This window comes from Arvicola amphibius, chromosome 2 (assembly GCF_903992535.2).
Source record: "Arvicola amphibius chromosome 2, mArvAmp1.2, whole genome shotgun sequence".
In the NCBI taxonomy this organism is placed as follows: Eukaryota; Metazoa; Chordata; class Mammalia; order Rodentia; family Cricetidae; genus Arvicola; species Arvicola amphibius.
In genome coordinates this window covers 74,840,946-74,858,038 of record NC_052048.2, presented here as the reverse complement: position 1 = coordinate 74,858,038, position 17,093 = coordinate 74,840,946, and the positions used below count along the sequence as shown (strand labels likewise).

Here is a 17,093-nt window from a genome sequence, read left to right as displayed (position 1 = left end):
CTGAACTGGGCACTCAGGATTTTAGTCTCTGCTGCAGGCAACTTGGCCAACAGCAGTAGTTGTAGCTGTACCTGCTTTGGTGAGTAAGAACTCACTTTTAAAATGTATTACTTTTTTTTCGAGACAGGGTTTCTTTGTGTAGCCCTGGATATCCTAGAATTCACTCTGTAGACCAGGCTGGCCTTGAACTCACAGAGATCCGCCTGCCTCTGCCTCCTTTGTGCTGGGATCAAAGGCGTGCGCCACCACCGCCTGGCGAAATTATTTATTGTTTGGTGTGCATGTGTGTAGCTGCTCCTGTGCCACGGCATGTGTCTTCGGGTTTACTGTTGCTGTGAAGAGACACCATGACCACAGCAACTCTTATAAAGGAAATGTTTAATCATGGTGGTTGGTTTACAGCGCAGAGGTTCAGTCCGTCATGACAGGGAGCATGCATGTGCAGGCAGGCATGGTGCTGGAGAAATAGCCGAGTGTCCTACATCTTGCAGACAACAGGAAGTTGACTGACTGTCACACTGAGCGAACCTTGAGAAAAAACCTCAAAACCCTCCTGCACACTGGCACACTTCCAACAGAAGGTGTGCCCTCCGGCCTCAAGGTCTGGATTAAATCGATGTGTCATCCAGCCTCCTCCAGGAAAGCCAAACCTCTATGAGCTTATGGGGTCTAAGTACATTCAAACCACCACAGTGTGTGTGTGTGTGTGTGTGTGTGTGGAGGTCAGGGGCCAGCTTGTTGGAGTCGGTGCTCTCCTTCCACCTTGTGGGTCCTGGAGATCAAACAAAATCATCAGGCTTGACAGCAGGTGTCCCTATCCCCTGAGCTATCCTATCGGCCCACCAGCTTATCCTTACAATTTCTAGCCCACAACCCTGCCACGGGGAATCTTCCTGGATGACTGTGCCAGCACTGGGGTGGGTGACAACAGAGGCTGCCTGGCATCAGAGTCACACATCTATGTGGTTATCCAGTCACTCGGTGTGCATGTGTGTATATGATGTTTGTGTGTATCTGTGCATTTGTGTGTGTGAATGAAGGTGTGCATATGTGTATATGATGTTTGTGTGTATCTGTGCATTCGCGTGTGTGAATGTAGGTGTGCATGTATGTATATGATGTTTGTGTGTATCTGTGCATTCATGTGTGAATGCAGGTGTGCATGTGTGTATATTATGTTTGCATCTATGCATTTGTGTGTGTGAATGCAGGTGTGCATGTGTGTATATGATGTTTGTGTGTATCTGTGCATTTGCGTGTGTGAATGCAGGTATGCGTGTGTGTATATGATGTTTGTGTGTATCTGTGCACTCGCATGTGAGAATGCAGGTGTGTGTGTGGAGGTCAGAGAATGACCTTGTATCCACCTTATCCCCACCTTGATTTAGACAAGGACTCAGTGTTTCTCCACTTCTTCTACCAGGCTAGCTGGCCCAAAAGCTTTTGAGGACTCCTATTCCCTCCCCCATCTTCCTACAAGAGTATGGGGATTAGATACTGAGACAGCATGTCCAGTTTTTACATGAATTCTGGGGTTTCAAACTCAGGTCCTCTCACATGTACAGCAAACACCTCTGCTGAGCCAAATCCCACATCTTGCTATCACTGTGGAGGGGGCGGGGATGCACTCATGTGGTCAATGACAGTCACTACAAAGACGTCCACTCTTTCCCCGTTTCTTCTAGTCCATTTATCCCAGAGGCTGCTAAGCTAATGTTCACAGGCCAGGTCCACCCAGTGACTACTGCATATAGGGTTTTGTGGAAACAGGCTGTGCTGGTCAACTTGACACGGGCTGGGGTCATCTGGGAAAGGGGAGCCTCTACAGAGGAAATGCCGCCATCAGATTGGCTCTAGGCACACCTGTGCAGTATTTTCTAGATTGATGACTGATGTGGAGGCCCAGCCCACTGCACAGGTGCCACCCCTGCACAGGTGCCACCCCTGCACAGGTGGGTCCTGGATAGAGGCGGGTAAGAAAGTAGATGGAGGAAGCCTTGCAGAGCAAGCAGTACCAGAGTTCCTGCCGGCCTCTCTTCTGTTTCTCTTTCGAGGTTCCTGCTTTGAGTTCCTGTCCTGACTTCCCTTCGTGATGAACTGGAAGCTAGAAGCTGAATTAAACCATTTCCTCCCCAGGTTGCTTTTGGTTATGGTGTTTATCACAGAGGAAGAAGGCAAATTAGAACATGAGACATGCTCTTTGATTTCTGCACTGACTGTGAAGGCTTCCACATGGCAGCAGAGTTGGGAGAGAAAGCCCGAGACTGGTGAGCTGAAAACATTGGCTCTGACGCACTGTCAGTGTGTTCCTTTCCAAGGCTGTCTCTGGCCTTTGCTTCTTCCTTTTACATCTTAAATTAAGCTGTTAGCTGCTGCCTTTATTCCTGTGTGTGTGTGGGTGTGTGGGTGTGGGTGTGTGTGGTGTGTATACACATGCACACATAGGCATGCACACACACAAACACACACACATATATATTTGAGATAGGGTTTCCTGGCTGTCCTGGAACTCTATCTATAGACCAGGCTAGCCTCGAACTCACAGAGGCCTGCCTATTCTGTGCATATTTTTACTTTTCACCTCTTTCTATACAGCAAAAATAATGAAGATGCCCTGTCAGCAGCTCTCCCCACTGGGGATTGCTTTTCAGCCCCCACTCTTTTCTGACTGCTGTTTGCTTTCTTTTGAGACAGGGTTTGTTATGTAGCCCAGGCTAGCATTCTACTCTAGAGCCTTCTATCTGTGCAGCACCATTCCTGGCTCACTACTTAACTTTCTAATGACCTGTTGTTGGGCTCAGGGAACTTTAGGGCTGCCAGGTCCAGTTTACGCTGAGTGCTCTGAGTACACACTCACTTGATGTCATGTATGTTGATGCTGTCATGATGCTGGACAACGCACCTCTTTTGTGGGCCAAGAATATAATATGCCACCTCTCTCTCTCTCTCTCTCTCTCTCTCTCTCTCTCTCTCTCTCTCTCTCTCTCTCTCTCTCTCTCTCACACACACACACACACACACACACAACCCAGTTGTAACCTAGGCTGGTCTTGATCTCCATATGTAGAGAAGAATGCCATTGGACTTTTGATTCTCCTGCCTCCACCTGCTACCTTGTTTGTTTTTGTTTGTTTATTTATCTTTAAGGTGTTGGAAATTGAGCCCAAGGCTTCATGCATGCTAGGCACTCTACCAACTGAGTTACATTGAAATCTAAAATCGTTTCTTTCCTTTGAAAAATAGGTTTATTATTTTATGTGTATTTTGCTTGTTGTATCATGTGTATGTTTGTGCACCCTGTACACACAAGGACGGCCCTTAGAAGCCAGAAGGGAGAATTGTATTGAATCCCTTTGAACTGGAGTTCAAAGTGGTGAGACACCATATGGGTGCTGGGAACCAAACCCAGTCCTCTACAGGAGTAGCAAGTGCTTCTAACTGCAAAGCCATCTCTCCAGCCCCTTAGGCATGCATGCACGCATGCATGCATGCACACACAGAGTGCACACATATGCAATCCTAGGACCTCACGCATGCTAGGCAATAGGGAAATGCTGTTCTACTGAGTTACATACAGTCTTTGTTTCTAAGGCAGCAGACAGTTTACTGCAGCAAGTTCCAATTAGCAAGCTCCAGGGAGCAGCCTGTTACCTCCCTTGGGGATCCAAACTCAGGTCCCCTTGCTCTTTCACCTACTGAGACATCTCCCCAGCCCCGGGTCCTCATGTTATATAAGTTGACGATCTGAACATAGATAATGGGTGATAAATGGCCAAGATGCTTGACTCTTGACATAATAGAAGATGTACAAATTAAAATCACACAGAGATAGCGTTTTGTCCTACTATCAGATTGGCAAAATTCCAAGCGTTGACACCAGGAGCTGCGAGGACGCAGGCTCTCACACACACATTGTTCGTGGAGTTCAAGATGACATCATTTCTCTGGAGGGAAATTGGCAATAGCTGTCAGAATTGAACCTGCCTTTACCCTTTGATTTAGCAATGTTGTTTCTAGGAATCTGTCCCCATGAGTCACTGGCAGAGCTAACAAATGGCACAGAATTCAGGCAATTCAAGGCCACACTTCTTGACACAACAAAAGATGGCAAGCCACCCAAAAGTGGCTTAGGAGCTGGTGTGCTATATATAACTGGTGGCAAGAAGTCATTGCAGGATAGAGTGCTGAGTGGGGTGGGGAGGGGCACACATGGTGCCTGACAATGGCCCTTTGATTTAAAAAAAAACGTGTACACTGTGCGGTGGTGGCGCACGCCTTTAATCCCAGCACTCAGGAGGCAGAGGCAGGTGGATCTCAGTGAGTTCCGGGACAGCCAGAATTATTATACAGAGTATAATTGTATTAAAAAAAACAAAAGGAAAGTGTATAGAGACATGAAAATGTAAATTTATTTTGCCTATACCTTATCTACACAAAGAAACAATGAAAGTATAGCGAACAACCTGTTTCCTAATACCTTGTGCCTCCCAAAGCTGCGTTTCAAAGACGCACAGTCAAGCCTGACTATGGAGATTCAAACTGCAGGACCTCAGGCTTGCAGAGGAAATGCTCTTACCCACTGAGCCATCTCTCCAGCCCTTCCACAGAAAACCCTAAACTGACTTTTAGGTCTCAGAGAGCTCCTGCATGAACACTATACTTATAGCTTATAATTTATACTTATAGCTTTTTTAAGATTTATTTTATGTGTATGAATGCTTTGCTTGCGTATATGTATATATGTACATATATACATACATGCACATATAATGTATATACATACATGCATGCATCATGTGCCCATGCAAGTCAGAAAGTGTTGGCTCTCCTGGAACTGATGTCACACATGGCTGTGAGCCACTATGTGGGTGCTGGGAATTGAACTCAGGTCCTCTGCAAGAGCATCCAGTGCTCTTAACCACGGAGCCACCTTTCTAGCCCGAATCATGGTATCTTAGATGACAGTAAGACAGACACTCATCAGATTCTGGTTGCTTTCGACAGAGGTTGTTGCTTCCCTGTTGCCTGTGGCTTTATGGGCACCCTTTCCCCTCAGTCCCTCTGATGCACAAAGGGTATGAACACAAGCTGGCACTTCAGGTAAGTAAATCTTTAGCTATTCAGTCAACAAAATAAGAATCCAGCCAGGTGCAGTAACTCATACATGTAATCCCAGCACTAGGGAGGCAGGAGAATTGCTGCAAGTTCTCAAGGCCAGGTTGGTCTACACAGCCAGTTCCAAGCAAGCCAGAGCTGCATAGATCAAACCTTTCTAAACAAAGAAAAAAAAAACAAAACACTTTACTTTTTTAAATAGCATCCAAGATTAAAGTCTTATTAAAAGACTACTGGGCAAGGGCCAGGCAGTGGTGGTGCACTCCATTAATCCCAGCACCCGAGAGGCAGAGAGACAAGCGGATCTCTGAGTTCGAGGCCAGCCTGGTCTACAGAGCGAGTTCCAGGACAGGCTCCAAAACTACAGAGAAACCCTGTCTCGAAAAACCAAAACCAAACCAAAACAAAAGACTACTGGGCAATGATGGTGCACATCTCTAACCCCAACACTAAGGAGGTAGAGGCAGGCGGATCTCTGTGAGTTCAAGAGCAGCCTAGTCTACAGAGAGTTTTCCAGGACAGCCAGAGCTACACAGAAGAAACCCTTGAAAAGCGAAAATAAATAAATAAAAATAAAGTAAAATAAAAGATGGGGGATCACTCAGTGGATAAAGGTGCTTGCTGCCAAGCCTGACAGCCTGAGTTCGATTCCAGGACCCACGAGGAGAAGGAAGAGTACTGACTCGCACATGGAGTCTCTGGCTTCCACACCGTGCTGTGGCCCACACGCCTACGTACTCATATAAATAAACAAGTCATAAGTTAAAAATAAAAAAGGGAACAATAAGATGGATTAGTAGATAAAAGGTGCTTGTTGCCAAGTTTAACACTCTGAGCTCAATTCCTGGAATCTACATGGTAGAAGGAGAGAGCCAGCTCCAGCAGTTTATCCTCTGACCTCCATAGGCATGGTACCATGCATGTGCCCACACACATACACAAATGAATAGGTAAATAAATGTAATGAAACCATTTATAAAAAGAAAAGAAGCAAGGAACAAACCGCTGAAGAAGCCCCTCCAGCAGAAGCCCTGCATATGCCCCCAGCGCTGCCATACCCACAGACAATGGGGTGGGCTATGTTGTTTAGGCTTTTCTCCACTGAAACATAGAAGTGAGACAGATGCAATGACTCATACAATGCACTCAGCATTTGGGAGGTTGAGGCAGGAGAATTGCCACAAATTCCAAGCCAACTGAGTCTAGAGGGTGAGACCTTGCCAAAGCACCCAAACCAATTAACGACACTAAAACCTGTAGTGAAAGTGGCTTTTTCTCGAAGTAATTCATGACCACACTTCTTGGGACGACCAACCGTCTCAAGCCAGCTGGATGCTGTTAGGAAACTGGCGACTCTTACGGCTGTATGATTGACAACAGCCTTCCGGTGGCTCCACGGAGGTAGGCATGTGGAATTCTTCCTGCTTTTTACATGAGTAAGATCTTCTGAGTTTGCTTTGTTTTGCATGCGGTTCAGAGGACCCAACCCAGGGTCTGCACATGCTAGGCAAATGTTTCCTGGCTGAGCTAGAGCCCCCAGCTGGATTTTTATTTTTATTTTTTTTTTGACAGGGTTTCTCTGTGTAGTTTTAAAGCCTGTTCTGGCACTTGCTCTGTAGACCAGGCTGGCCTCAAACTCACAAAGATCCCAGCTGTATCTTTTGCCTTTTTGATACAGGATTTCATGCAGCCTAGGCTAGTCTCCAGCTTGCTATGAACTAACAGCTGAAGACGGCTTTAAACTTCTGATCCTCCTGCCTCTGCCTCCTGAGAGTGGAAATTCCCAAGGTGCACCGCCATGCCCAATACTGACTTTATCTTACAAATTTAAAAAATAGCCAGGTGGTGGTAGTACATATCTTTAATCCCAGCACTTGGGAAGCAAAAGCAGGTGGAGCTAAGAGTTTGTGGCGAGCCTGGTCTACAAAGCAAGTTCCAGGATAGCAAGGGTTCCACAGAGAAACCCTGTCACAAACAAAAAAAGAATTTTAAAAAGTAGTATGTATTTAGAATGAACAATATTTCAAACAACAGAAATAGATTGAACTATAACATCTGGGCAACCCTAAGCACTCCAGATAAGAACTGGCATCACCGGACTGCTCTAGGCTGTACCTGTTGGCATTGTTGCCCTTGGTCTTGGCTGTTCCTCCTCCACTCAGTTCCCTACCTCCCCATCATAGCCCAGGACTATCACTAATTGTTAGTAAACACAGCTGTGGCTCACAAGGGAGTCACACCTCATCGTCACCCATGGGAGCAGTGCCATGCACCGACTAGACCTGGCATCGTGAGTTTTGAGCACTTATCTGAAGCCAGTATCTCACCCTAACTCAGAGCCTGAACACTTGGACAGGTCCCTTCCGGCCCTCACACAGGCCTCTCTTACAGCATGGGTAGCCCATCTGTCTCTACAGCGAGGCAGGTCCCCGAGGGAACTCAGGCCCTTCCAAATATACACTACATTCTGGAAAGATTCAACTCCCTCTCCTGCGCCTGCTGTTAGGTAGTGAGAAATTACGTTGTTTTGTTTCAATCCCTCTGTGCTGCTGTTTGAAAACTTTACCAAAATGATCTCAGATTTGCCTTTTATTTGCTATGTATATATATTAGATGTTTATATATATTAGATATTAATATAATATATATTAGATATTTTTGTGTGCCATTTAACATAGTATAACATGATATTTATCTGACCAAGTTCCTGAAGTCACACACTATACATTCAAGCTGTTTTTCCTGGCAATTTTCATGCTTCTGAATAGTGTCACAGTGAACATTTATGAACAAATCTGCTACAGTTCTATCTCCCTGGGACAGGTTCCTTAAAATGGGATCACTGGGGGCCTTGCACGTAGCTCTGCAGGTAGAGGAGTTGCTCAACACACTCTAGGTTCCAACCCTAGCACCTCGTAAACTGGGTATAGTGAGACCTGCCCATAATCCCAGTGTTCAGGAGGTAGAAGCAGGAAGATAACAAGTTCAAGGTCATCCTCAGCTAAGAAGATGATTTGAGACCAGCCTGAGATACTTAAGCCCCTGTCTCAAAAAAGAAAAGAAAAATTACTGAATCCAGGCATTTGAACATTCAGAAATTCCCTATATGTAAGTAAGTATATGTTTTGACATTGAGTCATTGAATGGTTGAAACAATGGTTTGCTATATATACCAGCCTGGTCTCCAACTCACATTCTCCTAACTTTCCTGCGTGCTGAGACCACAGGCTTGTGCCACCCAATAGCGTGTTATCTTAAAGTGTCATGTGCAGGCAGGTGAGGTGGCTCAGCAGGTAAAGGCACTTGCTGTCAAACCTGATGACCTGAGCTTGATCCCTGGGACCCGACTCCCTAAGGTTGTCTCCTGGCTTCCCATAGACTCTGTGGCATGCACACCTGGCTGCATGAATATGGAACAAATACAGTAAATAAATAAACGTAATAACACTGTTGAGATGATCATTGTTTCTACAATATCCTATGTAAAAGAAAAGTTTCCTTCCTAGTTCGCCACTGGCGATTCCACTTTAACGTGTTTTGGAAAAGTTCAATACATGTTTCATGGGGCTGGAGGGTTGGCTTATTGGTTAATGGCACTTGTCACTCTTGCAGAGAACCCAGGTTCAATTCCCAGCTGGTGGCTCACAACTGTTCGTAACTCCAGTCCCAGGGGATCCGATGCTCTCGTTTGATCTCCTTGGGCACATACATGGGACACATACATATATGTAAGCAAAACTCTCATACACATAAATACATACACACACCCCCCACACACACACACACACAGAGAGAGAGAGAGAGAGAGAGAGAGAGAGAGAGAGAGAGAGAGAGAGAGAGAGAGAGAGAGAGAGAGAGAGAGAGAGAGAGAGAGAGGTTTACATGAAGTAAGACCGACAGTTCTCTCTGGGATCAATTCCCATCATGAGAGAAGTATTGGCTGGTTTTGTTAATTTGACACAAACTAGAGTCATCAGAGAGGGAGGAGCCTAAGCTGAGAAAATGTTCCATAAGATCCAGCTGTAAAGCATTTTCTCAGTGAACAATGGGAGAGGGCCCAGCCCATGGTGTGTGGTGCCATCCCTGGGTTGCTGGTCTTGGATTCTATAAGAAAGCAGGTTGAACAAGCCAGGAGAACCAAGCTAGTAAGCGGCTCCTCTCCATGGCCTCTGCATCAGCTCCTGCTTCCAGGATCCCGCCCTGTCTGAGTTCCTGCCCTGGCTTCCTTCAGTGATGAACAGCAATATGTTGAAGTGTAAACCAAGTAAATCTTTCCTTCCCAACTTGCTTTTTGGTCATGGTGTTTTGTCACAGCGATAGAGATTCTAGCTAAGACAGGGGTTATACCCGCTAATTGTGGCTGGTTGTCCAACATCAGAGCCGGACAGTCTTGGAATAGGACTTTAGCATGGGCAGAGTTCTTGCCAGTTTCCTCACCTCCCTGTGTTCTGTGAAGATGCCAAGAAGCGATAAATACCAAGTTTGCTTTCACCTGCCCAGAAACAGTCTCCCGACAGCTGCCAGGATAAGAACACACACATTTGGAAATGGCTATTGACCACAGAATGACATTTCAGTTCAGTGTGGACTGTAGGACAGTGACCCCGTAAGATCACGGCCTTGTGACAGATGTCATAGTCATCTCTGTGCACACGCACTCTGTGATGTTTGCACAGTGATCAGATCTGCTGAGCGAGTCCTCCACAGAACACACCTCATCAACCATGCATGACGGTGTTCTGGTGTCAACAGGGATTACTGCGGCACGCTGAATAACCTGCGCTTTTCTGTTGTCCTTTTCTTATCTTGCTCTGTACTTGTGAATGTTTTTATAATGATCATGTGTCATTTTTTTTAAAGGAGTTTAAACCTTAAACACATACACAAAATCAAAAACATACTTTTGAAAATGCATCTCTTCCTGGGTGGAAGTCATCATTCCCCTAAGGCATTTGCAAATACTTCCATGCACAGCAGCCCCCCTAGACAGCTGACCCTGGCCATCCATTCCCCTACCATGTAGCCGCCCCTATGTGTCTCAGAAGGCTGCATGGATCAGGGCGTGGCCCCCTGCCAAGTGCACAGTCTTGACCCGAGTGACTCTCATCTCTGCCGGCGGGTCCTTGGGTGGGCTGGAGGGAATCCTGCTGGAGATGGGGAGCCCAGAGCTGCCACGGTGGCACAGCCCAGCTGGTGCCACCATCTGTGCCTGTGGCCTAGCAATGCCCAGCAATCTATAGACTATTCCTAGCATTGACAGGGGGCTTCCAGATCGCCTAGCGCATGGTTTGGTCTAGGCTGCATGTGAGAATCATTCAGGAAACACTTTAGGAGCTGCGTGGGAATGTAGCTCTGCAAGCAGCATGCTTTCCTAGCATGCACAAAGCCCTGGGTTCCATTGCCAGCACAGGGGGTGCTGTTCACACCTGCAGTCTCAACACTCAGGGGGCAGAAGCAGGAGGATCAAGAAGAGTTCAAGGTCGCCCTCTGGTATGTGATGATTTTTGAGGCCAGCCTGAGATCCATAAGACCTGTTGAGAAAGAAAGGAAGTGGGGAGGGAGGGACATTTTAAGACAAGTTGTGTGGGCCCCTCAGACCTACCAGCTTAGAACCTCCAGAGTTAGACCCTAGAACCAGTAGGTGATTCTAATGAGCAGACAGGGTCAAGAACCACTAGGCAAAACTATGCATTGCATCCTCAGGAAGGCTGAGGCCTGAAGCTAACACCACACAGCATGTTGCAGACCTTCCCATCCAGATCTCAGATGGGAACACACCTACTGCCAGGGCTGTCTACTGGAATGCTGTGTACACTGGGATGTTTGCACGTGTGTGCAGCTGCAAGTGAAGGTCAGACATGGATATCAATCATTCCACCCCACTCTAATAGTACACATCAGGAGGACCATTAGAGTCCTCTCTTAGGTACTGAGAGGGCTAGCTGGCTTCCATAGCCTTCCCAGTCACCTTATCAATGAGGCCACAGGAAACAGGGCTGGAGCCGGGGAGCTAAGGAGATATCTCAGCCAGGCAAATGCCTTGAACACCAGCATGTGGGAGGCAGGGGTAAGAAGCTCAACAAAAGGTCAAGGCCAGCCTGGGCTACATAAAGAGACCCTGCCAAAAAAAAAAAAAAAAAAAAAAAAAAAAAGTTAAGGTCCGGAGGTAGTGGTACATGTCTTTAATCCCAGTGCTTGGAAAGCAGAGGCAGGCTGTCTGTGAGTCCGAGGCCAGTCCAGTCTACAGAGCAAGTTCCAGAACAGCCAGGACTGCTATACAGAGAAATCTTGTCTCGGCAAACCAAAAATATAAATTAATTAATTAAGGAAGAAAGGAAGGAATGAAGGCAGGAAGGAAACTGAGGCCTGGAAGCCAAGAGGGGATCTAGAGTCCAACATGAGTTACAATTCATGACTCAATTTTCACTGCCAACAATTCCTGCGTAAAAGGCAAGCACTCTGCTACTTAGGGGAGGGAAGGGTGAGAGGAGCCCAGCTGAGCCCTGTTTGGATATCTGCTCAGGGTGTGGACACACAGTTTTGTACACATGAGCACTGAAGTCTGAGGATCTTTGCATGTGTTGCTGCTGCAGTGACCCTGATGCTGCATCTCTACGGAGGATACGGACTTAAACGCTCATTTTAATCTCGGAGGAGAAACTGCCAAGGTTCACATGGAAGAGGAGAGAGAAGGGGGCAGAAGAGGGGGGCAGAGACTGGTCCCTGGGAACAAGAGTGGGGAAGAGAGAGAGAGGGAAGGAGACACAAGGAAGGGGACAGGTTCACCTTTTATTCTTTTTTGTTTTCTTTAGGTGTTCTTGTCATGGGTGCCAGGACCCCTGGAACTGAGACAGTTGTGAGCTGCCACATCGGGTTTTGGGTGTTGAACTCAGGACCTCTGGGAGAGCGGTTAGTGCTCTTAACCACTGAACCATCTCTCCATCCGGACCCACCTTTTAAAGAGAATGCAGTGAACGTGCACAGCGGGTGCTCTTAGGGGCTGCAGCTGAGGATGTATCCCGTCAGGACCCCAGGGGCAGGCCAGTGCAGATGCCTGAGTACTAACGCTCATCTCTTTTGTTTATTATAAAAAGGTGAGGAGTTAGTAAGGAGTAGCAGGTGAGGCGGGGACAAGGATGCCCTGTTCCCAAGACTGCTCCTTGCTGACCTGGGGCTTCATAGTCTTTGGGGGACTTGAGAATGCTGGGGTGCTGACCACACCCTGGGGTATCTGGCTGTTTCACTTCTCTGTCCAGACCCTGTGGAACCATCAGGCACCACTTGGAGCTGGCAAATGCTGTTCGAGGTGGATCCGAGTCGACTCTCTGGAGCTCACAAGAACTTAAAGCACCTGCTCCTTTTCCCATCGCCGCAGCCGCGCCTGGACAGCCTCCTCCTAGCCGATCTTCCAGGAAGCGCAGGTGGTTGACTACTGAGGACAATCAATAGTGAAACAACAAATTCGTAGCAAACTAGTAAAGGCTGTCTCCTGAGAAGGCAAGGAAGAGTGACGGGGGAATCACCAGGGCCAGATGAAAACAGGAGGGGAGTAAATGAAAAGAAAGGGAGGACAGTGTGTGCTGAGCAAGAGGAAGCTGACTTGTCCATCTGACCCGCACGGTGCAGCAAACAGGACACTTAGAGAGGGAGAGCAGACAGACAAGCAGGTTTCGGAGCAATGAAAAAAAAGAAAGCAGAGAATTCTTTCTCTGTTCCCTGGCTGTCTGGTCCAAGAAATACTGAAGCCAGATTTGATTTGAAAGGAGTTGTCAGTTGGTCTCAAAAAGACATCCCGCTGGGAGAGAGGAGGTGCAGAACACAGCTCCCAAGGATGAAGAAGAGGAAGACTGAGTGTGCACGAGTGAGCTAGAGAAAGAAGATCCAAGGCCTGAATACACTGGCATCCCAGATTCAGGGAGGATCAGACCGAGTGGGCGCAAGCTGTTTCAGTATGTCATCACACAGGGACAGAGGTCAAGGGCTCTGAGCCTGAGAGAAACACAGTCACCTGGTACCAGGACTTTCGAGAAAAGCCAGAAGGCGAGGAGAGGACTGTGCTCGAGAAAGGAAGCCTCACATCCAGGTCAGAGGGGGATAACCCTGCCAGAGACTCAGCTGTTGATACTGAATGAAAAGTCAACAAGAAAGCAGATCAGAAAGCAATAGCTACAGATATTTGGGCCAAATCTAACTGCGAAGATGAGTTTAGAAGCTCTTAAATCCGGCTCTGACAGTAAAAGCTGGAGATATAGATGATGTCAAAGTTCCCATGAGTGAGACAGGTAAGTGAGACCCAAGGGTCTGTAATTCCTAGGGTCCCAGGAACTCAGAGAGGGTTGGTTTTGAGAGGGCACAGGCTGCCTCAGTGATTCGTCAAATACAGAAGAGGGTCCTCCCAGCTTCCCCTAAATCCAGGAAGGTGAGCAACCAAACTGACAAGGCTCACAATGAGCCCGTCCATGCTGTAGAGTTCAAGCTCATCGCCGTTGTCCTTGGTTTCTCAGTCCTCCTCCACCGTCAGCCACATTCAGAGAGTCCGGTTTGGTCCCCTGTTCCATCAGTCCCATTCCAACTGGACTTGGTGGTCTCCCGTTAGATCTGTCCCACCGTCTCAATGGGTAAACGCACTCCTCCCGGTCCTGACTTCCTTGCTCATGATCTCCCTCCTTTTGCTCCTCATCAGGACCTTGGGAGCTCAATCTAGTGCTTCTATGTGGGGCTCTGTCATTTTCTCCATCCAATGCCAGGTGAAGGTTCTATGGTGATATGCAAGATATTCATGAGTATGGCAATAGGATCAGGACATTTCTGGCACCCTCTCCTCGGACTTAACATAGTAAAGGGAACCCTGATGGCTCTTTGGCTTGGAGAGGGGCGGAGTGGGGGTATGGGTGGAAGGGAGGGGAGGGAAGGGGGAGGAGGAGGGGAGGAGATGGAAATTTTTAATTAAAAAAAATGAGAAAAACAAAAAAAAAAAAACAAAAACAAAAAAAAAAGAAAAAAATACAGAAGAGGGGCCAGGGGCTCCGAACTGGGGAAAGCCGGGGTTGCTTAGTACGGGGGATCAACAAGGACAAAAGGCAAGAAACCACGCTTGAGAGACGAGTCCTCACTCGTGGAAATGGCCAGAGGAGAAGAGGGGGCTCACCCATCGTGCCGGTGACGGGTTAGCGAGACTCTTGTCTGTGGACCTGGTTCCAGGGTCCTGGTGTACCTCAAACAGCCAGAGGGCAGGAGGAAGCACCAGGAGAGCCTTTCCCGGACAGGGAACCAGTGTTGTAATTTAAAAAATGCCAAGAAGAGAAGTCCGTACTGTGCAACAAGGCTCACATGGCAGGTTTATTGGAAGAGGAGAGAGAAGAGGGCAGAAGAGAGGGGCAGAGACGGGTTCCTGGGACAAGAGTGGTGGAAGAGAAAGAGAGAGGGGGAGTGTAGCGAATATGCACAGGAATCCTGTCAAGACCCCAAGGACAGGCCGGCACAGATGCCTGAACACTAACAAATACTGCGTTCACTAAGTTACAAGATGATGATGTTTAATTTTGTTTGATTTTGGTTTGTTGTTGGTTTCCTTTCCTTTTTATTCTATTTTTGTTGGTTTTTTGGTTTTTGTTTTAATCAGACTAGCCTTGAACTCACAGCAATACTCTGTCTTAGCCTCTCAATTACTAGATTATAGGCACGCACCATCACACCTACCTTGATATTTTATTTATGTATTAATAGGGCACAACTTTCTCATTTAGCCCAGGCTGGCCTTAACTCATGATGCAAACAATAATGGTCTTGCCCTCCTGATCCTTCTGTCTCTCCCTTCCCAGTCTGGGATGACAGGCATTCACCACCACATCTGGTTTTGTTTGTTTTGTTTTCCATGGTGCTGGGGACCAAATCCAGGGCTTTGGGAATAGCAGGGAGCACCATGTGGACTGAGTGACACCCCAGCCTGATGCTAGGATTTGGAAGCTAACATTGAGAGCTGGAAGAGATGGAGATGCGTTGTAGGGAGAGATGCGCTGACCCGTTTCAGGTGACGATGCTTTCCTTTCTGAGGGGTAACTCGGAGCCTCAGGTATGATGCTTTTACATTTTATTACTTTGCGTGTGCATATCTGCATGCATTGGTTTGTTTGCACATGTGTGTGGATGCATGTGAAGACCAGACATTGATATTAGGGGTCTTCTTTAATCATTCCCTACCTATTTTGTTAGGGAGGGTTTCACAATGTAGACTAGGCTGGCCTCGAACTCACAGAGATTTGCCTGTCTCTGCCTCCCGAGTGCTGAGTTTAAAATGTGCCATCCTGTCCAGCCCCCCCTTTTTTTTGTTTCCAGTTTATTTATTTTTTATTAAAAATTGCCATCTTCTCCCCTCCTCCTCCCTCTTCCCTCCCCTCCCCTCCACCCATACCCCCACTCCCTCCCTCTCCAGGCCAAAGAGCCATCAGGGTTCTCTACACTATGTTGAGTCCAAGGTCCTCCCAACTCCCTCCAGGTCCAGGAAGGTGAGCAACCAAACTGACAAGGCTCACACAGAGCCCGTTCATGTCGTAGAGACCAAGCCCATCATGAGAAAGAAAATCAGAACCATGAGGGATGCGTTCACCCACTGAGACGGCAGGACAGAACTAATGGGAGACCACCAAGTCCACTTGGAATGGGACTGATGGAACATGCGACCAAATTGGACTCTCTGAAAGTGGCTGATGGTGGAGGCTGACCGAGAAGCCAAGGACAACAGCCCCTTTTTAATATATATATTCAGCTGGACTGGCTAGCAATTCCGGAGATCTTGCCACTGGGATCACTGCAGGCGCTGGAGAATGGAACTCAGATTCTCATGCTCGCCCACCAAGGGCTTTACTAACAGGACTGCATCTTCCAACCCCAGGATGCTTTTTAATCCAAGAGCTCACCCAAACCCAGGCCAAACTCTAAACCAAGTGTATACAAAACTTAAGAATATATTTAAACTTTACAGAAAAAAAAAGAAGCCTGAGCCAACCAACCAACCAACAGCAGCATAGATCCTTTCTCAGAAATGACTGTGAGTCAGAGAGAGGCATTAACCGGCTTGCCAAGCACAGTGGCGCATGCCTGTAATCCCAGCCCTTAGGAAAAGCAGGTAGGAGGATGCAGAGCCTAGGCCACTTTCTCTACTGAGATCCTGTCTCTCAAGAAAGAAAAACAAATAAAGACCCTCCAACCCCCTACAAAATAGAAAGAAAAACTAGCTACTTCAGATGGGTGCAGGAGAGGAGACCGGAAATCCCCCTGGATGTTTTGGAAAAAGAACAATGGGACGGAAGCTTGTTCTCTGCTAAAAGGCATTGTATACAGTGTCTGAAGTACTGCGGCGGGGGGTGGGGGGTGGGGGGGTGTAGGGGGAGGGCTAGAAACTAAAGACTAATGCAAGAGGTTCTGTAAAAAGAAAGGCAGAAGCTGGGCAGTGGTGGCATACTGCTTTAATCCCAGCATTTGGGAGGCAGAGGCAGGAGGATCTCTGTGAGTTTGAGGTCAGCCTGGTCTACAGAGCGAGTTTCAGGACAGTCAGGCCTATAGAGAGAGACCTTGTCTCAAAACAAAACAAACAAAACAAAACAGGAAATGTAGGCTGAGTGACTAGGCATGGTTTCAGGAGACTGAGCCAGAAGCTGGAGGGCTCAGAGGGAAAGGGCAATTGCTGACAAGTTGGAGTTGGATCCCCAGTCACCACCGGGTGGAAAGAGAGCCCAACCCCTCCACGTTGTCCTCTGATCTCCAGGCTTGCACCATGGTTTGCACACCCACACACATGGACACAGACAAATAAACAAATGTTTAAAAAGAAAAGGTAAGGACAATTTGGGCTACATAGTTACACATTGAGACCTAACTCAAAACAAGCCAAACCTGCTTAGCTGTGAACAGTGTTGCCGAGTGCGACAGTGGAAACGTTGACTCTGGAGCTGGCAAACACTGTGCTGTATTTAGAGGTA

General features: G+C 47.4%; 1 long non-coding RNA gene across 3 annotated transcripts; it reads left to right on the top strand.

Annotated features, from left to right (window-relative positions):
- The first annotated feature begins 11,643 nt into the window (after positions 1 to 11,643).
- LOC119807990 lies at positions 11,644 to 15,667 on the top strand. Of its 3 annotated transcripts, none has more exons than XR_005284388.1 (4): positions 11,644 to 11,783; positions 11,928 to 13,397; positions 15,013 to 15,187; positions 15,611 to 15,667. It is a non-coding gene; the product is annotated as an uncharacterized LOC119807990 (long non-coding RNA). The 3 variants fall into 3 exon arrangements; XR_005284387.1 differs by lacking the exon at positions 15,611 to 15,667 and adding an exon at positions 15,548 to 15,607; XR_005284386.1 differs by lacking the exon at positions 15,611 to 15,667 and having other exon boundaries at positions 15,013 to 15,442.
- The last annotated feature ends 1,426 nt before the right edge of the window (positions 15,668 to 17,093 follow it).